Source organism: Miniopterus natalensis, chromosome 12 (genome assembly GCF_054644295.1).
Source record: "Miniopterus natalensis isolate mMinNat1 chromosome 12, mMinNat1.hap1, whole genome shotgun sequence".
Lineage (NCBI taxonomy): Eukaryota > Metazoa > Chordata > Mammalia > Chiroptera > Miniopteridae > Miniopterus > Miniopterus natalensis.
Genome location: NC_142092.1, coordinates 36,283,026 through 36,310,490, shown reverse-complemented (window position 1 = coordinate 36,310,490; position 27,465 = coordinate 36,283,026). Strand labels below are relative to the sequence as shown.

The 27,465-nt window shown below is 36.8% G+C and overlaps 1 protein-coding gene and 1 pseudogene across 2 annotated transcripts in view; both read left to right on the top strand.

The window, feature by feature from the left end:
• The window catches only part of ABHD17B (abhydrolase domain containing 17B, depalmitoylase), a 36,849-nt gene that overhangs the window by 336 nt on the left and 9,048 nt on the right, over positions 1-27,465 (top strand). The window contains exon 2 of one of the 2 annotated variants that reach the window (XM_016206671.2): positions 27,234-27,308. The exons of the other annotated variant lie outside the window; for it this stretch is intronic. The gene's annotated coding sequence lies outside the window, so the exon portion shown is untranslated. The remainder of the gene's footprint in view (positions 1-27,233; positions 27,309-27,465) is intronic. 2 annotated transcript variants of the gene reach the window in all.
• LOC107532326 (small ribosomal subunit protein eS8 pseudogene) lies at positions 14,831-17,099 on the top strand (annotated as a pseudogene).

The window sequence follows — 27,465 nt, the reverse complement described above, 5'->3', positions numbered from 1 at the left end:
GGCTGGGACACTGCGACGGGCTTGGGGAGGGGGCGCTAGGCCCGGAGCCGCAGCGCGGGCGGGACGAGACGCGGCCGGGCTGGGGGAGGGGAGCGGGAGGCGTCTTTGTTGTTGGGAGACCTGGATCCCACTCGAAGGCCGGGAAGCCCCTCCCGATTTTGGAGGGGATTCTCCAGTGATTTCGCGAAAGGGAAAGGTAGAGCAGGGTCCCTGTGGTCGGCGAGGCTGGGGGAATCTGGGGACGTGGGAGAGACTGACTGACGGATTGGGAAAGGTCTTCGGTCCCCTCCTTGCCGAGAATGGTCTCGTTTCACTTCCTTTGCTTTTCTCCCTGTGGACCGGAGGATGAGGTCAGGTTCACTGTGAGATTCGCGGTGCCTGAAAGCTTTCTCCCGAATGCCCTCGTGTGTCAGCCTCGATCTGAGACCGACTCTGCCGGGTGCTTAGCGATTTGGGTATTCCGGTCGGGCCGGGCCGTGGGGTTCTTCTTCTCTAGGTGGGTGAACTGTGATCTTCCCTACTTTCGAACTCTGGGGGAGACCGGTCAGGAATTTTGAATCGGAAAATTGGAGCTTATGTTTGGGTGTTTCTTTTTAATCCTGAAACGAAAGTTGTTTTAAGTTAGATTGTATTGCTGTGAAGGGCTTTGGTAAAGAGAGTTTAACCCAGCTTCTTGTTTAAAAAAATGTTCGTGGTGATCCATGGTGAAATTTCTGGCAGTGCGGGAGGTTGGTGGTGGTGTTTTTTTTAATGATGCTTTGATGTATGTCAGTGTGAGGTGGATTTGTTAAGCAAAAGGATGAATAACGGAATACAGAGAGGGTGACCTTTAAATTTTCGCTGTTTTTGACAAGGTGTTACTGTTTAATACTTTCTGTAATATGTAATACTTGATCCGCAACATGATTCATTGATTTTTTTTTTTAAGGCTCCAATTAATAAAATGAATTTTGGATATCTGGTGTCAGCAAATGTCTGAAACTACCTAATGGGTCTGAGTAAAAGTCAGGCACGTGTTGTAAATAGCATTCATCTGTTTACATTCACAGGGAGTCTTAAAATAATAAACTTTTCTCCATAAAGTGTTTGTCTCTTCATATGTTTATAGCATAAACTCACTTGGGTGATATATCTGATATCTAATAATTACCAATGTTTTGATAATTATCATAATTGGCAGTGTTCTAATTTGGTACTGTGGGACTCTCTGCTTGTTGGTAAATTTCTATTTTGGGAGTGAGGATGGTGGGTTGCTTGAAGAACAGTGGAGATAACCGTGTTTCCACTAATAAAAAATATAAAATCCCTGTTGTTTAATAATTGCTATATTTTTTTAGATCCAGGAGGAAATGAATAGCACCCTCATCCATATTTTGACCTCTCTTTTCTCCTCCTCTAGTATTAATAAGGTTAATTGGCAAGGATGGGATTAGATTTTTAGCAGGCTAGGCAGTTTTTAATTTTGTCCCTTGCTGTATGGCACTATAGTAGATAAGTGGCTTGTTTTATTGAGTATTTTTGCCCATTTTGAAATGTGTATGAAATGGCATCTGACAAAGAATTTTCTGTATCCCTGTGACAAATTACCATAAAGCATCATGACAAAATAATGTTTTTGGTTGCTTAATTGACACACAAGAACTGGGCAACTGGTGTCTATTTCAAGTTCTGTCGCTGAATTGATCTACAGCTCCAGGCCAGCCACATCTGAGTCAGTTTCTTCATCTTTATGTAATATAGGGCTAATAAAATGTGCCCACCTGCTCACTTTATAGAAAGGACAGTGAGAATCAACACTCACTCTGGATGTGACATTGACTGTTTTAAAAAGAGTACTTTTTAGTACGTTTCTCTTGTTTTGGTATTATGAATTTTAATTTCTTAGTGAAGAATTAGCATAAAGGAACAGTTATAATAGGGAGGATACCTACCTCTATGCCATTTAGGAATTGATAGACTCAAAGTTTCTTCCATGTTAAGATTGGTATTATATCTTTAGAATCAGTGATGACAAGAAAAGAGAGTGACAAATCAACATGGTTAGTTTATTTACTGATAGATTTTATTTCTAATATATTCAAGAATTTGCTTACTGCTCAAAAATTACGCCTGCCTTTCCTACCCTGTGAAAAAATTTTCACATACCTTGCCCATTATGCCTCTCAAACCCAGCTTTGTGAGTTGGAATGGGATAGCGATGTCTTATACAAATGAAATAAAGCCAAGAGAACTTAATTATTTGAATTGCCTAAAGCTACACAATTTGTAAGATGCAGAATTGAGACTTGAGGCTGAGTTTTCTGACATCTAGTCCTAAATCCTTTCCTCTGGAGCAGTTTTTTTCAAACACCTGGATAGACCCAACATTTTTTGCCAGTTTAGGTGAAATTGGAAATAATATAGCAATATAAGTATTGGCAACATAGTACTATCCATTCACCTATTACCAATTTGAAGAAACAAAGTGAAGCTTCTTATTGTACTTTACATACACCTCTTAAATCCTACACCCTTTTCTCCATTCCCCACCACTGACCCAAAACTGACATGCATCCTTCCTACCCATGTTTATACTTTATTACCTACCTTTATATCCATGAACACATAGTTTTTCTTTGTTTTAAGACTATTTAAATATGATGTTTGTATCTCTAGCTTGCTTTCTTCACTCAGTTTGCCAAGATTTATCTGTGTTTATTCAGGTAGTTCTAGTTTCTTTATTTTTACTGCAGTATGGTATGTGTTCTATTATGTGACTATATCAAGTTTCTGTTGGTCATTTTAGTTGTTTCCAGTTGTTTGCTTATTAAAAAATACTGTAGGGAATATTCTTGTATATGTTTACTTAGGGCAGTGGTTCTTGACCCTATATTTCATTTTTATAGAAATGTTTTGCAACTTCCCCAATAATGTCCTAAAATGAAATTAATAATAATAAACATTCATATTTTAAAGAAAGTAATGCCCTTACTAAAATATAAGAGGTAATTTATCACAAAGTAATATATTTTGCTGTGTAAATGCTGAGACTCAACCACACTCTAAATCTTTTCTACCAAGTTTGATAGTAGAACAGTAATATCAGAATTCTGGGAGCTTGTTAGAAATCAGAAGCTCAGGCCCTACCCTACAACTTGGGTGTTGAATTTTAACAAAATTCCCAGGTGATTTGTGTGCACATTAAAGTCTAAGAAGCACTGCTAGGAGAAATAGTAGTTGTCAGCTACATTGCACCAATGGGTAGTATCACCAGGAACAGGACAGCTACTAATGCAGATTAAAACAGGTGTGTTGAATTGGCCATTCAAACACCAGTGACGGTACTGTTGGTGATAAGTAAGTTTCTGAATTAACAAACTATTTTCAGTAAAGTTTGAACAAAAATAAAATAAAAGTGCAGGCTTATCTCTTTAAACAGTGGTTGCATTCTTTAAAATCTTAGTCTATATTAAAACAACACAAATATACTTTGTGTTAAGTCCTGTTTATAAATATCTGACCTTCGTGTTCAGCAGAATGTTCAAAAGACATGGGCCATGGGGCAGCAGTATCTCTACACACCAAGAGTGCTTGGCACCCCTGGCATCTGTTCAGTAGTGCCCCCTATTCATTACAGCAACTAAATGCCAACACTGAGGAAGATTGCCCTGGGATACAAATCTAGTAGTAGATTGCTAGAACACAGGATAGATGCTGCGTCCTTAACTTTATTAGATAACTACTAGTTTTCTCTCCAAAGTGTTTGTCTCAGTAATGAATGAGGTCTGTTTTCCCACCTTCCAAATACTTCAGACTTCTTAAGTTTCTCCATTTTGAGTATGAAATGGTACCTCATTGTAGTTTTCATTTGCATCTCCCCTATTAGCCCTGTAATTGAGAACACTTTTATTTATTGTTAGCCAATCATGTTCCTTTTTTGTGCATTACTTAAACTTGTGTGTTTTTTTAATGGGATTATTTATCTTACTGATTTGTGAATGCTTTTTATATATTCTGGTAAAAATACTTGGTAGGCTTCACAAATATCTTTCTAGTCTTGAGCATGCATTTTCGCTTTAAGTATGGTGCCTTTTGATAACTAGGTGTTCTTAATTTTAATGTCAAATTTATTCTTTTATGATTGTGCTTTTTCTCTTTAAAGGAAGTCTTTTCTATCCTGAGGTTATGGATTCTGCTACAGCTTATTTTAAAATTTTTACTTTTTCACATTTAGATCTTAAATCTACATAGAACTATTTTTATGTAATGAGGTGTTTGTGAATCTAAATTTGCTTAATAAAAATGACTAACCTTTATACTGAAATTATGTCTTTTCTATGTTAATGTATTATGAATTATAATATTAGTAGATTGTATTTCATTTGTAATGTCCCTTTGCTGCAAAACTAGAATTTGGCAACTCTGTCATTTCAACTTTTCTTTTTAATTTAACTGGTTTTTGAAATCCATATGGTTTGAGAACTACTGCTTCAAAGTACTCTAATTCCTGTGTTTCATCTGTGCCTGACAATCAACCCCTAAAACATCATAGAAAGTGAGCTGGCACTTAAGTACTGATCTTCTATCATTATCATCATTGTATCCTTCACATTGCACAGTTTATTTTACCTGTCTTTTCATCACTTTTTATTGTGGCTGGAGGTTTTTTATATGATACATATGACCCTAATTTTTTAAACATAATTTCACAGTAAATTTAAATACTATTTTAATGTTAATTTGGCTCAGATATAGGCCCTAACTTTGTGTTTTCCCAAGAATTAAAAAAGCAAGAATGGTTAACAAGTTCTTGCATACAGGTAAAGATGAAAAGTGGGAAAGGAAAAAATGGCCCAGTCTACTGTGAATTAATCACTATTCTAGGTTTGGGTGGATAATTTATGTAAACAAAGGAAGCAAAATTTCCTAACTTCGTAGAGCTTACCGCCTATCAGAGGACCATACGCAATATGCACAATAAATAAATAAAATATATATTAGAAAGTGATAAGTACTTCTAACGTAAAAGGAGAGAAGGGTTCAAGGGAATTATTACATAGGGTGGTTAGGGTAGGTCTCATTGAGAAAGGGAGAATGAGCTGAGATGTGCAGTGAGGCCATGTGCTATAATGAAGAAGACAGCAAAATCTTGGAAGAGTGGACAGAATGTAGTCTTTAAGTTAAACCTGTGTTCCTGGCTCTCCCACTTAAGTTGTGTGAACTTGGACAAATTAATTAACTTAACAACCTGAAGCCTTGATTTCCTCTTATGTAAAAGGATGATAAGCTGAGAAAAGTATTATTAAGATAAAGGAGATGATAAGCAAAAGCATCTACCTCCTACCCCCACCTAGTTCTCATGTAGTACTCTATATTTTCATAGCATTTATCGATGTGTATAATAATCTGTCTTGAGTCATAAATTTTATCCCACCCATTCAGAAATATTAATGAGAAGAACCAGTCAGTGTGGTAATGTATTTCATTAACATAGTCATTTGTAAACTACCTTTACTTCTGTTTTTATTTGAAAATCATCTCATGCAGATTTACTGAGAAAATGTTTTTTATTTATAGAGTATCTTTATGCTAGAGCTCCACACTGTATTATTATAGGCATTAGCTCATTAATCACCATACACCATCTTTATGATGGAGGCAGCCGATATGTATCTTCTTGCACTTGAAGAAATTGAAGCTGCTAAGTGGCATAAAGTGACACAGAAAGTCAAGGAGAATTTGGATCAAATCTGGTTACATTTGACTATATTTTCACTATGTTCCCCTTCTTTTTCTTCCTGCGGTTTTGCTAAAATTGACTCTAAATTATAAAAGCAAAACTATGTGGCTTATATTGTTAGATCATGACCTTTGGAAAATCATTAGGACACAAACAACATTTTAGTTATGACTTTATTTTCAGTTTTCCTTCATAAAGTTTCTTACAGTGCCTAAGGAGATATTAGAATTGGCAATAAAGTTAAGAGGTCTTTACCACTGAAAATACATAGTGCTGAAGAAATTCTTTTCATTATGGCTGTCTTTGAGTATTTAACTAAGATTTATTTTTAGGATGTAGTCACACAGGGTTAAGAAAATAAATATATGCTAAATGTAGGTCAGGATGAATAAGAAAGGGGTTGAAATAACCTCATTTACTTGGTGTAGGCAATTGTCCATTCCAGTCACAACAAACCTGAAGTAAAGCCAGTGTCTCCCAGAATAAAAGTAGAAGACATCATTAGTTTACCAATTTCAATAAACTTGTTTGGTTTCTGAATTTAGAAGATTGATCTTAAATGCGTTTTGAAAATTAAAATCAATTGAAATAATTCCTGTAATACTTTTCCCAGAAATGCCATCCACAGACCATGACCTAGATATTTTGTTTCTGATTAGTATCCTGCTTGGTGTACTCATAATTTTTTACTCCCTAGCTTTATCATCCCCATTCCCAAATGTAAAAATTATTCTCCGCACATCAATTACAAGCAAGAAAGTAATGCTGATCGGTTACTTAATTTGACAAGCCCATCTCTGAAACACAACAGGTTACATTTTGTTCAGTTTTTTAACAGACCTCAGTGTCACTTTTATTGATAAAGATTTAGGGCAGTAAAGTTAATAGGAGTGAACACTTGTTAAATTTTACATTAAGAATATTCTGATACAATCCCCAAGGGTAAAATGGCTTTCAATTTTTTTGTTAGAATCCATAAGAAAACATTTTAGTTTGTGAACTAATACATGCATAGGCACACAGAAGAGATTATGTAGAGGATCAACATGAGCATGGTTCAGATCTTTTTTTTTTTTTTTTACCCCTGGAGAAAGAAAGAAAACTTAAACAGAGGGTTTTTAAAAAACAGCAAAGATTGTTTCACTTATTTGTAGAAAGTTAGGGAGGATTTTACCAACAGAGATGGGAACAATATGCAAAGGCATAGAAGTGAGAAAGAATGTTTCTCTTATTGAGCAACAGTATGTTTAGTAGAGTGAATGAATCGGGAAGTGCTCAGAAAAAGGGTAGAGACCAGAAACAGAGAGGGTGAAGAAAACATGTATGGCATGCTAAAAAAAAAAAAAATTAGATTTATTCAAGAGGGCTTATAAATGTCATTGAAAGATTTTAAACAGGAAAGTGACATCACCTGACAGCAGTGTTGTATGGATTAAAGGAGTATGAAACAGATATTAGTGAGTGATTTTATAACATTAAATGAAAAATGGCTGGGCTAAAATGTGGCTGAGGGGATAGAGAGATACATAGGAGATAGGCCTTGGTTGAATTAGAGGGAAGGGAATACTAAGGGAGATTTTCAGGGTCTATAACCTTAAAGGTCTGTGCTAGAGATTTAAGTTTTTAGATTTAGGCATCTTTATTGTATAAGTAGTAGTTAAAACCATAGGTGTGATTGAGATAAAAAGACCAGAAGACAAAAGATGACCAAAGTAGTAAGCCTTAGGTTAGGCAAAAGATAAGACAAAAGACTGCCAGTCTTTTTGTGTGTGTTTTTTAAAATAATTATAAATAAGTAAAACCTTTGGAGAGGTCACTAGAAAATGGAATATTGGAAGTTAGTTTCAAGAAGGAAGGAAAAGACAAATAGTGTTTAATACCACAAAATGATCTTGTAAATTGAGACTGAGACATACCCAGTGCATTTTGAAATTATAAGTCATTCATCAGTAATCCTAAATGGGTTAACAATTTGATCATAGGCGTTAGATCACAACTCATTTGGGGCCCAGTGGGGAATAGTGGGAAGTTTGATTCTGGAGGACACTCAGAGATAGTGGTTAGAATGTAGATATACACACTTTTTTTTTTTTTGTAGTCTTTAATATATTTATAAACAGAAGAAATGAACCAGTAGAGCAGGAGAGGCTAACAATGCATGAAAGCTAAGAGAAGATAACTGATTAGGTACTGTCTCTTAAGATACAGGCATTGGAACCCCCAGAATATGTGTTGGAGGCGTGATACTTCTTGAGAATGAAAAGGCAATCAAGATTTGATTAATATTCGTTGATTTATAGGTTCCAGAAAGAGATTATCAAATGCATGCGTGATTGTTCCCAAAAAAAAGAACAAACTAATACAATATTGTATATCACCTGTAATTTAAAAAAAAAAAAAAAAACACCTTTCTCTGGCTGGGTAGCTCAGTTTGTTAGAGCAGCCTCCCAATACACCAAGCTTGTGGGTTCAATCCCCAGTCAAGACACATTCAAGAATCCATACAACAGTTCATCTTTAATCGATACGTGGGTTTCTACCAGAGTGAATCCATGTTATTCTCTTCAAATCTGAAGTTCTGCCTCTGCCTATAATGGCACTGGAAAGTAATGAGAGTAATACAGAAAAAAAATCAATGTTTAGGGGCTTATAGCCACCATTGTTGCCAACCTTCTCCTTCCCTAAGTCCTGAAGGCTATAGGGGTGGTTAGCATGGCATTCACTAATATCCTCCAATGTTGATGCTAACAGTGGAAATGGAAAGAACTTGTTTTCTTGGCATCTGAGTATTACACGCACTGAGTGGTCTTTTAGGTTTGAGTTACGGTATGGCTCCATCATCTGAGGTCTTCAGCAGCTACAGTTGGTGAACCTGACTAGATGGCAAGGCAAGACACTTTTTAAAACAATACTGCTATTGCAGTATTGTTAGGGCATTATCACTTCTCACTTAAGGGTAGTATGGTGAACTTGGGACTACAGGAACAAATCACTCATTTATTTTAAATGCCCAAATCATTTAAAAATAAATGCTTCAAGGATACACATTTCATCCCAAAAGAAACTCTCAGTCAAACAAGAGAATATTCAGTTTCGCCAATACAAAACTTAAATTATCTCTTCAAAATAATTCATGAAGCCCTGGCCAGTTTGGCTCAGTGGTTAGAACGTCCTCCAGAGGACTGAAGAGTCCTGGGTTGATTCCAACCAAGGGAACGTACCTTGGTGGCAGGCTCCTCCCCAGTCAGAGCGTGAGCAGGAGGCAACCAATCCACGTGCCTCTCACGTGGATGTCTCTCTCTCTCTCTCTCTCTCTCTCTCTCTCTCCCTCTCCCTTCTCCCCCCCCCACTCCCTCTGAAAAAGCAATGGAAAAAATATCCTCCAGTGAGGATTTAAAAAAAAAAAAAAATTCATGAATACTAGTCTGTCTAAAACGGCCTCACAAATTACTCAGATGGGAAGTGTTTCAACCTTTTTTTTTTTCTTTTTCGCCACCATCCAAATAACCCTTTAAAAACAGAATTTTCCAGCCAGGTGAGCGTGGCTCAGTGGTTGAGTGTCCACCCATGAACTCATGGTTAGATTCCCAGTCAGGACACATGCCTGAGTTGTGGGCTCAATCTCCGGGGGGGGCAGGAGGCAGCCTATCTGTGATTCTCATCATTGATGTTTCTCTCCCTTCCTCTCTCTGAAATTAAAAGACAAAACAAAAAAACAGGCTTGTCAAAGGGCACTCATGATATAATTTAATACATAAAAATATAGTGTTACAGCTTTATAATCAGGAGATTGATTTGCTGTGTTGCAGTTAATTGGCATTACCCAGATAAAACTTACCTCCATTTAGTAAATTGTAACTATTCTCAACTTAATGGTCTGTATATTGCTTCTCGGGGATTATACAGGGTGTCAAAAATAGGTATACAATTTTGAGTATTAGAAGCACAGAGTTTATTCTTATTATTTGTTAATTATTGTATTATTTTCCATACAAACAACTGTAAACCTACTTTTGCCCACCTGGTAAGTATATCAGAAGGTGTGTTTTTTTAACGCATGGAGTACAATGTAAATAGAACCACAATTTGTTAGTTATCATGGTTTCCAGAAAGATTCGAGCCATAAATTGCATACATTAGTGTTGTTGATTTGGCTCACAACAAAACCTATTTTGGTTACATTTAGCATTATCTCAGTTTATATGCTGTCAGGTCTTTAGGTATAACTACAGGTTTTTATTTTCTTTACTCTTTTCTCTTACATTTAATTAGAAGATTATTTTTGATCAGCTGCTACCTGTATAACTGCTGAAGAAAACACACATGGTCACTGACCTAACAGTAAAGCCATTAGGCATTAATCAAGTAAGCCCATAGGTGAATACATGACAGGCATCACAATTTACAACTATACTAAAAGAAAAGAACTGGGTACTATGAGAAAGGATAACCTAGTTTAGATTTGAAGCTCACAAAATCTCTGAAAAACTGGCATTTGAGGCTGGAATAGTGAGAAGTCAGGTAGAGAAAGAGCAAAGCATATACATGCAGCCCCTGATATGGAAACAGCTTTCAAGAAACTGAAAGATGGTGAGGGAGACAGCTAGTGTGGTGAAAGGGGAAGTTGGGAGAGGTAAGCAAAGGCCAGATCATGCAAGGCCTTTAAGGAGCAGTGGAAAAGTTTGACTTTATTACAAGTACAGAAGAAAGCCATCAAGGAGTTCTTAAACATGAGATCACCTTGTAGTCTACACAGAAAAGAAACTGTAGATTAGGAGCATGTCTGAATGGAAGAAATTGACACCTATTCCCAAATATTTTTTATTTGCTTACACATTTTGGGTTACTCCTGTTGTCTTGTTCTGCATCACCCTTTTGTTTTTAAAAGCTGGGAACTACTATGAAGTGGTAGAAAATGTAACCTCAGTAAATGAAGAAAATTACATATGTGTTCATCTACAATTAAAGATGACAAATTGAATGACTTCCCAATTTAACTCTCTGTTTTTGTATTTAGACTTTAAGAAGTTAAGGTCAGTGAAAACTGCCTACGACTTTATACTGTTTTGACTTGTTCTTAGTAGTGCTCCCACAGGTTTTACTTATTTTCTTTAGAAATTCCCTTTTTTAGATTCTATTTTTAATAGAGTGTACAATAAGATTTATCTTTCTGTAGAGGCACGGAGAGCAGGAGAACCATATCTAGTTGTATAAAGAAAGATAATGTGAATATAGGATAAGGGGTCCAAAAAATTGTGGTGGATTATAGAAAAGAGGAAGGATTTAGTATAATAAAATATTCTTGCTGGAGAAAGCTCTAGATACTATAGTTCAGTTTTCTCACATTGTAATTGCGGCAGTTAAGGGCTTAAGAACTCGTTTTAGATAGAATTGTAACCAGAACCTGCGTTTCCTACACTAGTGCTATTTCTACTATTCGAAAGTTAAAAATTGTATGCAATGCCAAAAACATTAGATGAGTTTACTATTTCATGCTTAATGTGGTATGTAGGATAATATTTGATGACCCAATTGATGACATGTGGAAGGATGACCTTTAATGCTTGCTTTCTTCTCATCCCAAACAAATATTTACACCGGAGATGCACTGGACATGTAGACTGCCAAAAACCAGCTATCACACTCTCCTCAAAGCAGGTGTCAAGGACTTGCCTTAACCGGTCTTACAACCTGTTTGCCTGCCCTCCACCCTTCCTTCTCCAGTTGTTGTACAGCATCAGTATACTGTTCTCTCTGTTTCACCTAAAATACTTCCTTGTTAGACCTGCTGTAGAAATTGTCTCTAAAAGAGAACATGAGAATCTACCCAAAAAATTTTAATGATTCTACAATATTTACTTTTTTGCTACTTGTGTCTTTAAAAGAAGAATATAAGACCAATTTTAATTAACTGAAATATCCAGTAGATCAGCAATATTTTTATTTTGCATAGAAGAAAGTTACATATGTTACCAAATAGGAGAAAATTACTTTTAAGTGTAATCAAGTATTGATATTTAACTAAAGGATGTGGTTTATACATTTTGCAATATAGATGATCATCATTCGTTTATTAATTTTTCTCACAAAGTCTTTCCTAATTATTGATACCTACTTTCGTCTGATTTCTGAAGCTTAAAATCTACCCCCTCCTTTACATAACACTTAATTTTTCATAAAATGAAAAGACCCTCCAGAGAATTAATTTATTAATTATTCATTCATTGTAATACATTTAAAATAATGTGTACCCATTTACAAAAAGCTCATGAATTTAGAATTAAAAGAGACTTTAACATAAACATTAGGTCAGTTACCTTATGAAGAAACAGAATCATCAGTTAAGTGATTTACCCAGGGTCTTCAAGAATTAAAACTGACTCAAACCTGTTAAATATGTTGTTTTTATTTTCTTAGGCATTTATGCTTTCTTTGGAATAATTATTCTAGTTCTTGTTATGCACTCATGCAAAAGTAAAATTTCAGTGTTTTAAGAAACCTTGGGAAAACGCTGGTTTGTTGAGTCCAGGAAAGGAATTAAGCACAACTGACAGTGACTAGTGTTTGTTACACATTTTCTAAGAGTGCATAGTGGTATTTCTTCAAAACTTAACTTGCAGATAAGTATAACGAAAGGGAGGCAACTGGCAACCAGAGGAAAAGGAAGTGGTGGAGGTGACCATTTATGTAGATAGTCAGACTTAATAGACAAACTAGCCATGTTACAATCTATGTAAAGAGAGGTAATGATCCCTTGTTAGGGAAAATTATATTGATGCTGCGTAAATGCCATAATTCCTTCTGTATCCCTGCCAAAAAGGTTTAGCCCGGCCATGTGGCTCAGCCGGTGAGCACTGACCGATGACCCAGGAGGTCTCAGTTCAATTCCTGGTCAGGACACATGCCCAGGTTGTGGGCTCGATCCCCAGTGTGGGGCGTGCAGGAGGCAGCCAGTCAATGGCTCTCTCATCATTGATGTTTCTGTCTCTCTCTCCCCCTCTCCCTTCTTCTTTCTGAAATTAATAAATCAGCCTTTAAAAAAAAATATGGAGAAGGGATTGATAGATGCGAGGAATATTACTTACATGCTGCTTATGCAGTTCTGTGGTTTTGTTGTCCCAATGGTTGATAATATTCCTCTTTCAAAATAATATCTATAGAAATAGTTGAAATTGTGGTCTGATCCATTCTGAAGACATTTGTGTGTGTTTTTCTTGTATGTTTAAACAGATTTATATCTGTTCCACTTATCTGTACTGGATACATTAAATGAGAGTGAGACAGGCCAGTAAGCCAGGACAAGTGTAATACGGAAACTGAAACAGATAGTAATTAAACAGCAGTTTGCAGCCATGTAATAAATTCTATCTTCCCTAAACCAGGGACACTTAGGAGTAAATGGTTTGCACTTCTCTCCAACCAGAGGGTAAATAGCTTAAATCATCCTACTCGGGGAGAATAGATAGAAATCCAATTCGTGCCATTTGCCAACCACACCCAAGGACAAATAAAGTTAAGAGAATTATCTTCATTGGTACATCAGCATAAAGCTGATGAATATTCAATTTTGATCCTCCCCTAAGACCTGCCCTAAACACCCAGCCTTTAAAACCCCTCAGAAAAAAGGTCCAGCACTGGCTTGCCCTCCCAGGACATGCCTGTGCTTCTCCCCAGCATCTCCTAAACGCTAAGGGACCCCATGAGGCTTGCAACTAAGGCAGCAATGGGCAGTGCCAATTCATCCCTAGCAAATCCCCTGAACCAGTCCCCAAGGCCCCCTTTTCTTAGTGAACCAAAGCACCCCAGCCTAGGCTCATTTCCCCAGCCCTTCCTTGTTTCATTGTCTCCAGCTTTAATAACATCTTCTAAAATTCACCTGGACTTGTGTTGTGAAATTTTTCCTGCACGAAGTCAAGAACCCTTAAGTCTTTATTGAAGGAAGACTACAGATACTGGGGAATTTTCATCTGTGGACATAATGAGATGCTGGATTTTTGGTAAGGCTGCCAGCTTTTCCTAGTAGAAGACATGTAAAAAATATACTGAGATTATCATAATAATGTCAACTGAAGAAACAGGAGATATACATATTTCTCTTCTCCCAAAACATATATATACCCCTTCCTCAGGACATGGGACTATCCCTCTCCCCAGTCACTTTTTAAAAGGCAAATGTCAAGACTAAAAAGAAAAACAGAATAAATAAATATGCAGAAAATTGATCAAGTTCATGTACATGTTTCTGGTGGTGGAAAAAGGGTCCATTTTCTGAGCTGAAGAAGCTGAATTAGGTTAGGAATACACACTTTAACAGCTGATAGCTCAATTGGTGTTTCTTTTTAGATTTAACCCATTGGAATTATAATTATTCAAAGTGTATATACATCTTTGGGGAACACCCTGTATATATCTTCTAGCAGCCTTGGAGCTGATTATATGCAAAACGTCTTAGAAATAAGGCTTATTAAAATGTTCACTAGTAGGTTCCCAGGAGGAAGGAGGGGGTGAAAAAAACGATACCTTTTAGGTGTCTCATAGGAGACACATGAATTTATAACTAGAAAGAATTTTAAATGCCAGGGTATTTTTTTAAACTCATGATGCCTTGACTGAGTTCCCTGGAACCTCCACCGGGTAGGTGATAGTGCAACAGATATAATCCTTAATGCCCAGGTCAAGGCATATCTCCAGGCCAGGAATAAGTCTGCTACCAGAATTGTAACCTGGATTGTGTACAATGCCAAAAGGGAAAAAAGAAATTGAAAATCGGAGTACAAAGTATAAATTCCTGTCTAGAGCCTAGAATAGTAATTATGTAGAAGTACACTTGGGATAGAATGAGCATTACAGAATCAGGTGTAGGTAGGTTAAGACCCAGGTTGATTCCTTTTGTGACAGAAATGCTTCAGTGCAACATTGGAGATATTCATCTTAACCACAAATCAGGTGCAAAATGGAAGCATTCTTTTATCTTTCAAATACCTCTGAAGAAATTAAGATACTGCAGCTGTTCTAGATTGGGTATGTGATAAGATTTGAGAATCATAAAATGGATACGTAACAAATCTTAACTCAAGAACATCCGTATATATATATATATATGTATATATATATACACACACACATACACATACACGGAGGGTTTCTAGGGCACTAATATTAACTGTTTTGGATCCTTTGCATGTGGTTTCAGGGGCCACAGAACCACACATCCCCTTAGTAGTGCTATTGCTATCTAAGTAAGATAATTTTCAGGTTTGACCCCAAGCTGGTAGCACATTAACTGATTTTACATGGAAATTATTAGGTAGTACCTACCTCAGAACCATCCAGATAAGGATTTGTCTGTTGTCAAGTCTGAGAGCAATACTACTGCATTGTTATCTTGATACCTTACTATTTTGGGGGTAGAGGATGTTAGTAAGAAACAACTAATTATTAAAACATTAACAAGGTGGCAAGTGAAGGGCATGATACATTTTTCAAATTGCTCAGACTTTGCAAAGGAAGGTAATGTAGCACTTCTCTACTTCACAGATCTTTATTGGCTTATAACCTTCACCCATCCCTAGATTTAGTCAAAGTTGATATAAGAGGACAGTAGGAACAGCAACAAGCAGAATTCCTAAATTGTCACTGATTCTCCGAGCTGCAAATTCTCCACACTGATATTCTACAAAAGGCAGAAGAATCTTGAGAGTAGGTATAAAAAAAGATCATTCAACCCTGAGAGACAGTATATATATACCCATTTGGCCAGGACATAGGCCTTAGACATTAAGTACTCCGTCTACTCAGTTCTTGAGGGGTTATAACTTCTTGGCTTCCAGATCTAAGAACATCTCACTGATGGCAACCACTGAAACTCATAAATAAATATACTGTTGACGTGGTGGGAGATGGAGGATAAGACTTCCAAGCAATGGGATTGATTATTTCTACTGAGCCTCACCACTAAAAGATAGTAAGGAAGTAGTATAAATACATCATGCTGCTCAAAGTGCCTCTCAGACCTTTAGGGCAGATTTCCTAAGGAACATCCTTATGCATTTTATCTACCTACTACCCATCAGTAATGGTAGCTTGTTGGATAGTGAGTTTTAGTCTCACTGTGAATGTTTTCATTGCAAGTTCTACAGAGCTTCCCAGTCAGGAGTTTATCATGTCCATGCCTCCTAACAATTCCAAGAGAAACTATTCTTAGGGATGTGAAAAGCCTAGAAATGAAACAAAAAAAGGGGGATGGACTTGGATGAAGCCATCCTGGGTTATTTCCTGCTTAGAATTGAGGCATTTCAGGTGGCCTGTCCTGTTTAAATGGCCTGTCACCCTGAAGTACAAGCAGAATTATGATCTTGCCTACTTGCCAGTAAGCCCAATAAGCATTTATTTAACTTCAGATCTTTTCAGTTATAGGCCACCCTAGGGTCCCCAGTGGACCTAGTGGCTCTCAGACTAGTAACTAATCTCCCCTCTAACAAGGTATCCTAGACAGCCAGCTTGCCTGGCTTTGTTCAGTGCCCTCGATGCATCGTTCTCTTTTTCCCTCTATCCAAGTAGAAGTTTTAGTGTAGAGGTCAGGTAGATGATTTTTGTGCTAAGGACAGGGCCGAGGGTGATTTGAAAGTGAAATAAAACGTAACCAAAGCCCTCCAGATTAAAGGGGAGCTCTTTCCAGTCGGCGCCGAGCTATGGGCATCTCTCGGGACAACTGGCACAAGCGCCGCAAAACTGGGGGCAAGAGAAAGCCCTACCACAAGAAGCGAAAATATGAGCTGGGACGCCCTGCTGCCAACACTAAGATTGGACCCCGCCGCATGCACACAGTTCAAGTGTGGGGAGGCAACAAGAAGTACCGAGCCTTGAGGTTGGATGTGGGCAACTTCTCCTGGGGCTCAGAGTGTTGCACGTGCAAAATGAGGATTATTGATGTTGTCTACAACGCATCCAACAACGAACTGGTCCGCACTAAGACCCTAGTAAAGAACTGCATTGTGCTCATTGACAACACACCATATTGACAGTGGTACGAGTCCCACTATGCACTGCCCCTGGGCCGCAAGAAGGGGGCCAAGCTGACTCCTGAGGAGGAAGAGATTTTAAACAAAAAACGATCAAAGAAAATTCAGAAGAAATATGATGAAAGGAAAAAGAATGCCAAAATCAGCAGTCTTCTAGAGGAGCAGTTCCAGCAGGGTAAGCTTCTTGCACGCATCGCTTCAAGACCAGGCCAGTGTGGCCGAGCAGATGGCTATGTGCTTGAGGGCAAGGAGCTGGAGTTCTATCTGAGGAAAATCAAGGCCCGGAAAGGCAAATAAATCCTCTTTCCTTCTCTCCTAGCTCATGTAATAAAGGTGTTTAATCTGGAAAAAAAAAAAAAGATTAAAGGGGAAATTTAGGCATAAAGCAGCTGGACAGAAACTAGAAATTCAGATAGAAGGTAACAGAACAAAACCCAGAAAGACTAGGTTAGAGTAAGAGGGTTCATAAAGAAGGGTGAAATGTAAAATCCTGAAATACTCCCTGAGATACAGCCACAGTAGCCATAAGTACCTTTATATCCTCAGGTGGGAAAGAAGTTGTTCAAGGGCTCTAAGCTGTCTCATACTCCAAGTTGGTTTCTATACCACCACCAACACTCCCATCCCCATGCCCATGCTAATAGGGAGCCTGCCAAGCTTTCACAGAAACTAGTCATTAAAGGCCAGATTTAAAGCTTGGAGGTAGAATTCTGTTACTAATAATGGCAGCTCTTATTCTTGCAACAAACAACCTCTCAGTTTGAATTTTAGATTTGTGTTATGTCTTATTTCACTAAATTTTCAAAGCATCCCTGAGAGAAGGGTAGTAGTCCAATTATACTTTATTGCAGGGACAGACTCTTCATTTGCCCTCCAGTAGTTTACACTGAAGGTTAAATCTATAAACTCCAAAAGTCTACTGTATATCAGGCATTGTTCATTTAAGATTCATTATATTAGTTTTTGTGCAGTAGGCACTGTTGTTTTGTGAAGTTATCCACTTCTGACCTCATTGGAACAGCTATTACTAGAGAAGTGTTTTTATTTTATTTCATTTATTTATTTATTAAATATATCTTTATTGGTTTCAGAGAGAGGAAGGGAGAGGGAGAAAGAGAAACATCAGTGATGAGAGTCTTCATTGATCAGCTGCCTCCTGCATGTCCCCAACTGGGGATCGAGCCCACAACCCCAGCATGTACCCTGACTGGAAATCGAACCTCAATCTTCTGGATCCTAGGTTAATGCTCAACCGCCGATCCAAGCCTGGCTGGCTGTAGAGAAGTGTTTTTAAAAAGCGTTAAAATTGAGAGAAAGAAGAGCAAGAAACAACGGAGAAAACAGAATCTTTAGGGGGAAAAATGTGGTAGTAAATTAATTATTGACTGTAAGATGATGTAACTAATTTTTCTTTAGCATAGAGAGAGAACACTCCCCATCTAAATTTTATTAGGTTAGCATAACCTTAATACAAAAACCTGACAAGAAGAGTATGAAAGGGGACAATTAAAGACCATTCTCACCCATGAATGTAAAAAAATCTTGTGCAAATATTAGCAAAATGAGTCTAGCAATGTATGAAAAAGTATACATTATCATCAAATTAGGATTATTCCAAGAATGCCAAGTGGGTTTTGTGGAATTTATCCCATTAAAACTCCTAGGAAAAGGGGAAACTTTCTTAATCTCTAAAGGGTAGCCATAAAAATTCTATAGGAAAAGTTATACTTAAAAAGAATATTACTGTCATTGTTTCACCATTGAAGACCAGGAGCTTATTCGACAGTGTACTGGAATCCCAGCCAGTGCAGTAAGTCAAGAAACAGTAATGAGAGAATAAGAATTTACAAACTTGTATATTAATCAGCACACCAAAATATATTGCATATGTATACATCAGCAAACAATTAGAAAATAGGATTTTAAAAAAGATATAAGTAAATAGAGATACATTGTTCAGGAATACTAACACTCAAAGATTTCAGTTCTTCCCCAATTGATTTCTAGATTCAGTGCCGCTCATCAACATCCCGTCAGAGTATCACTTAAAATTATTAAGGTATCAAAGTTAATCCAAATGACAGATCCCCATAGGGTAGTTGTGTAGGTGTTACTGCAAACTGATACTACCTCTGAGAGCAGTTTGTAGTCTGTTTCCGGTACATTTTATGAAATAGAATTTTTATAGTATTGGAAGCTTTTATATCCAAAGACTTGCTAGAATCCTTACACATTTAAAGACCACTGAAATATATCACTTTCTTCCATGTAACGAGTAAAATTTGCCTTTTTAAAGTGATTTCAGAATTTCAGAAGAGAACCACAAAGCTGTGAATTTATAGATACCAGTCCAGGTTTTACTTTTTTTTTCTTTTGCCATCTGGTGGTGGCCAAGACCATTTCCTTCCTCTTTCCCCAGATACATATTTTCACATTCTGAACAACTACCTCACCCTTATTTTTTCATTCAATCTTTGATTTTTTTAAAAATTTTATTTGTTTTTGTTGCTGTTGTTTTGGCATATGTGGGAAGTTCTTTTATCCTTATTTTTCTTTCTCCATTGGACTCATTACATTCTCTCTTGTTCATACTGGAGCAAAACATGTGCATCTTCATTGCCCTGCTTTAATCTGACTCAGTGAGTAAAAGCATGGGCTCTGAACCCAAACTGAAGCCTGGCTTCACTGTTTACTAGCATTATGATCTTAGGAAATTTAAACTTTGTTTTCTCATCTGTAAATTGGATAGGGGTCCAGGGGAATAATGGTATCTAACAGGGTTGTTATGAGGATTAAAAAAGGTTAATATTTATGAAGTTTTTACAATAAGATCTAGCTATATAAGTATATTTAAATAAACACTAGTCTGGCTTTCATAACCTAGCAAAATTTCAAACCTGCAAATTTAGATTCTTCAGTATCAAAAGTTAGTGCTAATACTATTTGATTTGTTTTGTTTTACAAACTTCATCTCAGCTAACATTGGCTTTTAAGTGTTGACATCCCGCTTACAAAAGAGGATATAGCTCCCCACTGCCACTGTTCCACACCGTTCCCATTCCTCCAACTTCCCATGTCAGTATCTTTGGATCTTTCTTTCAGGATTCCTGAGAGAAGTTTCTTTCAATATAAACCTCTGGTCTTCTGAGTTAGGGAGAATGTCTAGGGAACTGAATTCCAAAATATACTTTTAACCAGTCCTTATTTTTGCCCAGTGAGGAGATTTATATTTTATTTTGTAACCTCCTATGTAGTTTGAAAATTTTTTTAAATTTTTATTTATTGATTTTGAGAGAGAGACTTGTTCCACTTATTTATGCATTTGTTGATTGATTCTTGTATGTGCCCTGACCAGGGATGGAACCAGCAGCTACAGTGTATCAGGAAGATGCTCTAACCAACTGAGCTACCCTACCAAGGCCTGGTTTGAAATTTTTTAAACTTGTCTTGCAATACTTTTATAATTGCAGTGTTATATTTTTAACATATCAAATCTTTAAAATGCAGCTTGTTTAATAATTATTTGAGTGTAGTAGTATTATCTACATTTACATTTGTCTTTTGACTGGCTCCAGTTTATTTTACAGCAATTTTAATTGCCTGAGAACAAAAGCTTTGCTGTTGTTTGGTAGTTTTTATTTTATTGGAACAGCTTATTTTATTTACTACTTGGTAAGGAATGGCTGAATGGATAATTGTTCAAATGCAGTGTTAACTGTAAATAGTTTCATAACCTTGTTTATAACTCTTAGAAAGTCAAACCAGAATACCAGAAATATAAGCCCTGTTTTGGGGCGGGGAAAATTCATCATTTATAATCATCAGTAATCCTTAAATTTCCCAAAATTTATGGTTACTTTGATTAGATTGTATCAGGGATTTTCAACTCATGACGCACAAACTAATTACTAAAGTTCTGCAGCACACCACAAAATATATTTTTTCCAATATGACAAAAAATAGGTATAATTTTGATTCATTCACACCAGTTGGCTATTGTTGTGTTGGCTATTGTCTTCTTTTTTTTGGTATTTGACAATCTAAGGTGAAAGAGGTGTTTGCCCCTGACTAAATAGTCAGTTGTTGCATGTTTTAAAAATTCTTGTGGCATCCCAGTGTGGATTATACTGTGCTATAGACAGGTTCTGCATCCATGGATTCAATCAACCAGGGATTGAAAATATTCCCCCAAAAATGTTACGTTGTTGCTGACATGCACTGTGTAGTTAGGACTACATGGTTGCATCTGTACTGAACATGTATTGACTTACCCCCTTATTATTATTTCCTAAACAATATAATATAACGACTAGTTACATGGCATTTATATTGTATTAGGTATTACAAGTAATCTAGTGATAATTTAAAGTATATAGAGTTTGTGCATAAGTTATATGCAAATATGGTACCATTTTATATAAGAGACTTGAGCATCTTTGGTATCCTTTGGAGTCCTGGAACCAATCCCCCTCAGATACGAAGGGATGATTGGTATGGAATTGGTATGGATTGGTATGTGGTGTGGAATGTATTGAATAAGTATTCACCTGAAAAGCATCCCAGAAACAGATTTACTTACAAATGAGGAGGGAATAATGTGTATCTGTGAAATGTTACCAATGTACTATGACATCTCTTCCGTGAATTTATTTTTTTAAAAAACATATCTTTATTGATTTCAGAGAAAGGAAGAGAGCAGGAGAGAGAGGGTTGAAACATCAATGATGAGAGAGTCGTCATTGACCGGCTGTCTCCTGCACGCCCCCAACTGGGGATAGAGCCCACAATCCAGGCATGTACCCTGACCAGGAATCGAACCGCGATCTCCTGGATCCTAGGACGATGCTCAACTGCTGAGCCTCGTCCAGCCAGGCTCTTCTGTGAACTTTGGGGATAAGCATGTGTTGAAAAATCTTTCCATAGAGGTGCCAAAAACTGATGGGGAAGGGGGAGGCATGTGTCCATGTTTTAGTTTATGCTCTGCAACATGTAGAGGTATGGCTTTGAATACTGAGCTGATTACACTTTCCAGGCACCAAATCCTTGATGGGAATCTATGGTATTAGTATATGCAAAAATTAACAACCTGTCCTTCTGCTTAATCTGGAAGACTTGATTCACTTGTTAGGGCATTGGTTGAGCGGATCATCAGGATTATTAAGTATTTAGAATACTGTATGGGCTATGTTCAGAAATTAGTTGGCTAATAGTCTCAATCAAATGTTTTTATATTTTCTTATGGTTTACTTGCAACTCTAGCTTACAGAGAACCTTTCAAAAATATGATTCTTTTGACTATGCATTAAAATGTATAGATAGCCTAATTGATTTGAATTGCTCATTTTTAATAAAATGGCTTTTAGATTAGAATTGGGTTAGCTATTGTGATATTTTTGTCAAGATAACATTCTTCTGAAACAGTATAGTGTAGGTACCTCATTTATTTATTTTTAATTTTTATTTTTTTAATATGTCTTTTATTGATTTCAGAGAGAGGAAGGGAGAAGGAGAGAGAAAGAGAAACATCAATGATGAGAGAGTCATTGATGGGCTGCCTCCTGCATGCCCCTGACTGGGGATCGAGCCCGCAACCCGGGCATATGCCCTGACGGGGAATTGAACCTGGATTTCCTGGACCCTAGGTTGATGTTCAACCGCTGAGCCACGCCTGGACAGGCTAGGTATCTCTTTTAGTTCTGTGTGGTTTATAGTGTTCAACAGGAAGATCTATAAAAATTGCCTACATGTACTTTTATGGGAAGGCTTCAGCATTTCAAGCTAATATGGATATGGAACATGTAAGCTCTAGTCCTAAATTGTCTTGGTTTGAAAGATCTAGTTCAGCACTGCCTAATAGGGCTTTCTGCAATGATTGAAATGTTCTTTCTGCACTGTGCAATTTGGTATCCACTAGTCATATGTGGCTAGGTGACTGAGGAACTGAATATATAATTTTGATTAAATTTAAATAGCCATATGTAGTTAGTGGCTCCTGTATTAGACAGTGTAGTGAGTGTTAAGGAACTGAGGGAAAACATAAGTATAGAAATGGCTACATTGACCTATGTAGGACTTACATTTTTAAGTTTTTATTCTCATGTAGTGCAGATAGTGTGGCCTATGTCTTCAGAGTTGAATTTTCTTAGCAAAGTCACTTAGTTATGTTCTCTGATCTCTCAGGCAGTGGAGTGCCTCTGCTGCTGATCCCTATAATAATGGTCTAAAAGAGGAAAGAAACACAGCCTACCGCAAAGAGACCAAAGATTTTCACAAGCTATATTTCTGTGTAACACATACACAACAAATAAGGTAGAAAATGTGTTAAAACAACATTAAACACATAGTTTCTGAGTTACACTCAGTAGAATTCTTGATCATTATAAATGTTTTGGATGTTCCATCTTCACTGAAAAAGCATATTATCAAACTTTCTATAAGATGAATATTCAGCTTCTCTGTATACACTAAACTCTGTAATGTATATGGCTCTCTAAAGACCATAACATTTATGGTTCCTACTTATCACTGTACTTGGGTAAAGGCTGCTACAGATTACATACTGGATCTTAGGGTGGCCGTGCCTAACTTGCTTGGTACTCTCAAAGGATACTAAAGTTAATTTAATTTTCCTTTTTTTGGTGCTTGCTTTAGGCTACTGAGCTGTTATATAATTGACCACCTTTGAATGGTAGTATGGTGATTTCTTTGGGATCAGCCTATTGGGATATGTTGGGCTCCTGGCCCCCTTGTGCAGAACTGACCTAAAATCTGATTTCTTTTTCATAGTTGAATATGTATCTTCTCTTCTGTCACTTCTGACTTTAGTCCATTCTGATCTTTGCTATCTCTTGCTGTTAATAATCAAACATCCACTTCATTTTTCCATTTCTGGTGTAAGGCTCTGCTATAAATCTAATTATTTATTTATTTTTAAATCCTTACCCAAGGATTTGTTTGGTTCTAGAGAAAGAGGAAGGCAGAAGCGGACAGAGAAACATCAGCTGGTTGCCTCATGCATGCACCCCAACTGGGGATTGAACCCATGACTCTTCAGTGCACGGAACAACACTCTAACAACTGAGCACACCAGCCAGGGCTATAAGTCTAATTTTATTTTTTCTGGTTTCTTCTGTCAGTTTACCTTAATTTTTATAACCAAAAGGAAGCATTAAAAGTGGGTTTTTAATTCTTTTTCCCCCCCTTTTTGTTTATTTAATTTTTTTCTTTTTAGTTTTTCTTTGTCCTTTGTGGTTTTTTTTTTAATGGTAGCAAATGGACCTGTCTTTACATTTTGTTCAGTCTTCCCATTTTTAATTATTTTTTGTCTTTAAATGCCCAGAGATTTGTTTTTAAGAAAATAAATTCTGGAAAATGTTGCTGAATCATTTGGAACCTCTAGAAGCCTGATTTCTAAATAAATGGGCCTATAACTAACTGGAAGTAGTTGCAGATTCTCTAGGTAAATGATAAATTCTGACATTCTACAGAACAATATACAAAATTATTTCTCCAGATTTATTCATAAATGAAGTCAAATTCAAAATAATTTAACTGGACTTTAGAATACAGTTATTAACATGAAATCTCTAGTATGTCACAATTTAAGTGATTTTTCATATACTACCTATACTCCAAATTGGATGGAGCATAGTTGTCACAAGATACAAGCATTTTAAAATTTTTTTCTCTAAAACCTTCTTTAAAAGACTGTTGAACCCTAAAAGAATCAGTTGTCCTTTGTAGATGTAGTAATATGAGTCAATCTACATTACCAAGAAACTATTAAAAAGGAGATCGAAGGGAGATTTTTTTCAGTAAATTGTTATTACCTCAGGAATTGACAAGAGTCATTTCAGTAATTTTTTCTGTCAGAAGAGAGGAAGGAGATAACTGTAGGTTATTCTATTTGGGGACATTTCTTTTTTAACACTATTCTTCCTGTTTTGCTGAGAAAGAACTCAGATGTTCGTCTTTTTTCTTTTGTCATTGAGTAGGGAAAGTTACCAGGAGAAGCAGGTTCTTAAATTAATTCACACAGTTTTAGGAAATTCCTCCTGCTATAAGTGAAGTAACTCTGAGTCTCCTGCCAAAAGGAAAACCTTAATTTTCACAATGGGCCATCTGTTTAGCATTGAATTGACCTTTCATTTTGTGAACTGACTTTGAGAGAGGCAAGATTTCTTCCTCCCTGGAAGACTGTCCTATTCTGAGCTTCCTAACGCTGCACAAGCACCAAGTGATTGTAGTGCCTAGCAGTTCTTTTTCCCACATACACCTACCCCTAAACTTACGTTCATAGCTTTTTATTTGACTGCTTCTACTTTATCCCCATACAAGAAACTTAAGCAGCTGTCACAAAACATATTTGCTTTCTTTGTTAACATGTATTTGGTAAACTTTTTTCTTTTCTGGGGGCTTCTTAGATGCAGAGAGTTTAATTAATCTTATTAATTTACTAACTCATTCACTTAAAAAATATTGGAAACCCTGTTATGTGTCAGATACTCTACTTGGCATTAGGTGTCTGGTGGTATGCCAGCAGATAAGATTTTATCCCCCTGGAACATTATCATCATCAATGAATATGGGTCCTGCTCTTGTTCTACTTGATTTTTATTTTTTTCCCTTCATCTTCCTTTCTCTTTTCCCCCTCCATAAACATCCACTCAGATATGCATGTCCTTAGATATTTGTTCTTGAAGATATATCACATTTATGTGTTTGTGGTTTTTATTTTATCCTCATTAAAATGATATCTTATTATGATGTAAAATTCTAAATTCAACATTTATTTCTTTCTTCCTTTAATACTGTCCCTCCGATGTTTCTGGTTTCTAGTGTTGCTATTAAAAAGTCAGCTATTCATTGGATTCTTGTTCCTTTGTAATCAATCTGCTCTTAAGTATCTGTTTGGCAGTGAACTATTTCAATCTGAATTTACTTTAATTCTGAGAAATTCTTAGATTATCGTATCTTTATTTTCTCCCGTTTTCCTGTGGCTTCTGTAAGTATTGGCAATGGTGTTCCTATGTCTGTGCTCAGATTTTCTTTTCTATTTTTCATTTCTTCATCCTCCTCCCCCTGAACAATACCGTATTTGGGAATTCCTTAGCCTGATCTTTCAGCCTACTGATGCATTCAAGAGTTATCAATTCTCATACCCACCTAATCAGTTTAATTTTTTATTTCAGATGCTGAATTTTTTTTAGATCAGGGATTCCAGTTGGATGGAGTTTTCTTTGACACTCTTTTTCACTTCATCCTTAAGTAGTTCTCTCTCTCTTTCTCTTAGGCTTGTTATAACTTATTTTAAATCCTTGTTTGGCCCAAAAAGTCTGTTAAGTCATTCAATTTGTTGTCTGTCCTTTATGGTTTTGTGTGCTCTGAGATATCTATCACTTTCCTCCTACAATTATTCACTGTCTCATCAAGATTTTGTTGCCGAACCCAGCCAACGTGGCTCAGAGGTTGAGCATCGACTTATGATCCAGGCGATGGAGGTTTGGTTCCCGATCAGGGCACGTGCCCGGGTTGCAGACTCAATCTCCAGTAAGGGGCGTGCGGGAGGCAGCCGGTCAATGATTCTCTCTTATCATTTATGTTTCTATCTCTCTCTCCCTCTCCCTTTCTCTCTCTGAAATCAATAAAAACATATTAATTTGTTGCCGAGGAATGACTAATAAATGGCAGTTTTATTCAGATGATTTTTATATAAAATAAATTGGACTTAAAATTATCAAAATTTAACAAGATATTTTAATGATTCTTAAGGTTTTTTATTAAGAATAAAATGTTGCTGCTCTATACCAGGCCTATCATGAGGAAGGTGCTAATTTGCAAGTTTTTGTTACCAAGTGGACACCAGTTATCTGGGTTTGAGGCAGTGATGGGAATTTCTTCTGCCGCCCTGAAGAAGGTCAGATTGTCTTTTCATTAAACTAGACCCTACCTAGCACTGCAGCCTTTCTCCTGTGTGCTGCTCACCTTTGGTGTTCATCCCCATAAGCATCTCTGAAGCATTATATATGTTCAGTCAGCCAGTTTTACTTCAAAATTACTTTATTATAGTATATAAAAATCTTCATGTTCAGGAGGTAAATTATAGGAACATAGTCTAGCTATCTACAGTTTCCTTACAATCAAGCTTTTAATAGGCTGTTGTGCAATAGCAGTCGATGGCATGTAAGATATTGGGGGCAAGAAATAACATAGCTTTGCTATATTGTACCTTCTACCTGAACTTTTTTCCGGGCCATCCACTTATCTGGAACTGACCCTTTGAACTCCCTTTCCTCCCATTTTCTTCACCAGGTCCTTTACCCTCCTGACCAAAATAATAAATTTGTAGCCAAATTCTGTAGTCCACATTGCTAATTTATCACACATTCTTTGCCTGCCAAGCCCAGGGCATGCCCTCCTCCGAGTCCTTTTTAGCACAACCCTTCAGGGAGTTTGGCACTAGAGATGATACCTAGTTGTCATTTTTGTTCTAGCTCTCTTGTTCCAGTCGGACTAAGACATTAACATATTCAGGCTGTATTTGCTTTGAAGGCTGAAAAGGAATAAAGGTAAAATAACAAGTAACAAGTAAAATTGTTTCCCAGTACCCAGTAGACACTTCTCTGCCCTTTCTTACTCATGTTTTTAAAGCCTTTTATGTCATTCCAACCCTTGTTTCTATCTGTGCTGTTTCTTCTGCTTCTTTCTGCCTAATTAGTTCATGGT